The 3,518-nt window shown below is 35.4% G+C and overlaps 1 pseudogene; it reads right to left on the bottom strand.

Annotated features, from left to right (window-relative positions):
- Positions 2,650–3,200, bottom strand: LOC100521298 (annotated as a pseudogene).

Here is a 3,518-nt window from a genome sequence, read left to right as displayed (position 1 = left end):
AAAGGGGGGGGGAATTATCTTGGAATTATGCTGTAGATTTTTTTTAACTAAGAAAATATTCTAATTCATAATGATATGAATTAGAAAATTATTATCCTATAGTGCCAGAGCTATAGTGTAGGAACTCAGGCATGGCAAGGAAGTCAAGAGGGGTTTAGGAGGATCCAGAATTATCTCACATCAATATAAGCATGCACAGATATAGGAAATCAGAAACCAAGAAGGTAAATCAAAATTGGGTAATAAATATCAGAGCTCAGGGATTTCTGATATCCTTTTTAACTCTAGTCATAGGAAATGGAAAGTAGTTGGCTAAAATTTTAATAAGAAGTTAGAGTAAAGAAGTTCCACAGAGTTTAGTCTAGATAGCTCAGTACTCAGCATATAGTAACACATGTTGAATAAATTAATGAACAGATCAGAGGCATCAGAATGAACAGAGCTGACCCTCTTCCATGGTTAAAGGAAAATATTGTTCTGGCCCATCTTGGACCCATTTCTGCTCATCCTGGAGATGGCATCCCAGTTTTTCTCTGGTGAACCATGCCCAAGACCCATCCATTCTTCACTCATATGTATCTACTGATCTTCTTCCTGCTACAGGGTGAAACCTGATTCAGACTAGAGCCATCAGTGTAATTTACAATCATGGCTTCAGTGATTGGTTCAGAGAAAGGACCGTGGCTCAAATCTTCCAGTTAATGCTAACCTGGGGATTTTTGTTGGAACGCCTGGGGAAGAGTACATTCTATCCTTTGGTGTGGTTGGGAATGTAGCATGTAAGTCTGCTGCTGTCAGCTGTACTGTGACCACCTGAAAAGAAGAATCCAGTGCCTGAGCACTGGACCAGCAGAGATAAAACGGAGGAAAAGAACAAACCCATTCTAATACCATCAGCTGAATGCTTGTGTCTAAAATTCTACATTAGACTGTAAAGTTTTGTGAGCCAATCAATTCCTGGTTTCTGTAAAGCAACTCCGATATTCTGATGTTTTAAACAAAATCGGTTAAGTAATTTCCATACAATTACTATTGGAGAAAATTATATCTCTTAGTGAGTGATCAGAGACAGAAGGAATCTCAATAAATATCCAGACTGTTATTTTATTCTGTGCTAGATACTAGTTAAAACATAGCATGAGAATTCATATTTCAGAAAATGGATAATCTAGGCTTCTATTTTACTTAAATATATAAGGGTTTGCTATTTTATGTTTCTAATGTGCTACTTTATTGAGTGAAAACTAGAGTTATGAAAGTCTTCTCATGACCTTTCCATGTAGAGGGAAAATAAAAAATTTCAGCTATGACTGATTATTCATGGAGTATATGCTATACTAATTAAAGATCCCAATTTAATTTTGAGAATACAGTGTAGAATAAGTATGAATCTTAAATAATGGCATGAATCTACTTACAATAATTGTATGATTTACACTCTACAATGTTCATACAACTCTAAGTACCCACATAGTTAAAGCTAATTTGTTAAGATGCTTAAAAGTAGGGCAGTGTTTTATCAAGTACCAATTTGTTGATCAACCATTAAATAATATGGTCCAGAATATAAAAATAAGGGAAATGAAGACTTTAATTAGCCAAACCAAGCACTGGAAAATTCATGTAATAACTCTCATATTTACTTTATATGAGTCTAAAATATTTCATCCAAAATATATGGTATGAATTATACCATTTGCATATAGAGAAACCTGTAGGAAAATGCCATCTGTTTGGACATCGTGATAAGCAGAATAATGATTCTGTAAAGACACCCATGTCCTAATCCCTAGAAATTGTGAATATGTTACCTTAACAGCAAGGAATTAATCAGTGGTAGAACCCATATTGCAGAACCTAAGGAAGAGAAGTATCCCTTTAAAATGCAATTGGGAAATTATCATTCGGAGATCAGACTGCCTAGATATCAGGATAAGTGCATTAGATTTTCTAAAGAAGTAGATTGCATCAAAGTATGTTTTAATGGCAATGGAAATTGAGGCGATAATGGAATCTTGAAAAAATCTTAGAAGTTATTGAGTCCAGTAATTCTTAAACTTGGCCATGAACAACTTTGGGAAGATTTTTGAAAATAGAGATTCCTTAATTTCATCTTAAGTTTATCGAATCAGCTTTTCCAATGGTGTTCTTCAAATTCTATATTTTAAAAAGAGCTCCTCAGGTGATGCTGATATGAATGACAAATATTTTGGGTTCATTGACTAAGTCTAACCATTTACCTAAAGCATTTATTCATTTTCCAGCACCTTATTCAAAAATTCAGCAAACATTGGGGGTATGAAGGTAAACAAGTCAGAATTTATTAGCCTGCGAATTTACAAGCCTAGTGATTTTTAGGTATAGAAAGAATTCAGAATCCAGTGGAGACAGATTGCAATGAAGTGCAAAGTGTTCATTTAGGAGTAAGTAAAAAGCCAGGAGAAAATGCATATAATGCAGCCTAATAAATGGAATAATAAAAAGAATTAACCAAATTTTCTTTTTAAACTCTTCTAATCATAAGACATACTGCTCTTATGGCAACCATTGTATTCTTAGCTACAAGTTTGAAAATATTTCTTTTACATTAGTCAAAAATACCCCATATAACTTTTTAAAAAATTTTATTTGCATTTATTTTTGTGAAATTTATTCCTGGACCATAAGTTTTTGTTTCTTCACTTTCTTCTGGGATATCTTTTTCTTCTGTGCAACATCCTTTCCTGGCTTAGGAACAATCTGCTCTTTTTCAGTAAGGATCATCTCAATGTGGCAGGGAGAACTCATATAAGGGCTCAGACCATGAGCTCTGTAAGTCCTGCGCCACATATTGGGGGCTTTGTTCACCTGGATGTGCTCAATGACTAGAGAATCTACATCTAAGTCCTTACGTTCAACATTACTCTGCATTTTTTGAGCATGTGCAAGAAAAATTCAGCACTCTTTTTGGGTCACCGACCCTGTGCCCAGCCCTGCTTTTTGGCCTGGGCACAGCTACCAACTTCACCACCATAATGATGGAATGGCACATATTACTTCTGTAGAGTGACATCCTTCGGCTACTTTGTGGCTTTTTGAATATGTATACCCTTAATGGCCTGGACAGTTTCATGAATGTTTCTGAAGTGAAGGCAAAGATTTGAACCTCTTGATTTGCATGATTTTGTTGGGTTTTCTGGGCCAAGTGAATAGCAAACCATTTTTAGAGGTCACCTCAGGTCACTTAGTGGAAAAGCCATGTAAATTTTAACTAAGAGTTTTCATTCTTTTCATTATAGCCACATGAAGTGAGAGGAGTAAATGAGATGCTATAAGTGGCTCAGTGCCAGGCTCAGACATCTAGATTAGGCACAGCTCTTGTGTGCTTTCCTAGCACTAAATCCACCTTACTACAATGTCTTCTGTAAGACTGTAAATGCCTTTGAAGGTGAGACTGTTTCTATTCTTTCAGAATCCTTAGCAACTAGTATAAGGTCTGGTATGGGTTCTCAATAAATATTTGTTAAATGACTGGACAA

Source organism: Sus scrofa, chromosome 15 (assembly GCF_000003025.6).
Source record: "Sus scrofa isolate TJ Tabasco breed Duroc chromosome 15, Sscrofa11.1, whole genome shotgun sequence".
NCBI classification, from domain to species: Eukaryota; Metazoa; Chordata; class Mammalia; order Artiodactyla; family Suidae; genus Sus; species Sus scrofa.
This window is presented reverse-complemented; position numbering and strand designations above follow the sequence as displayed.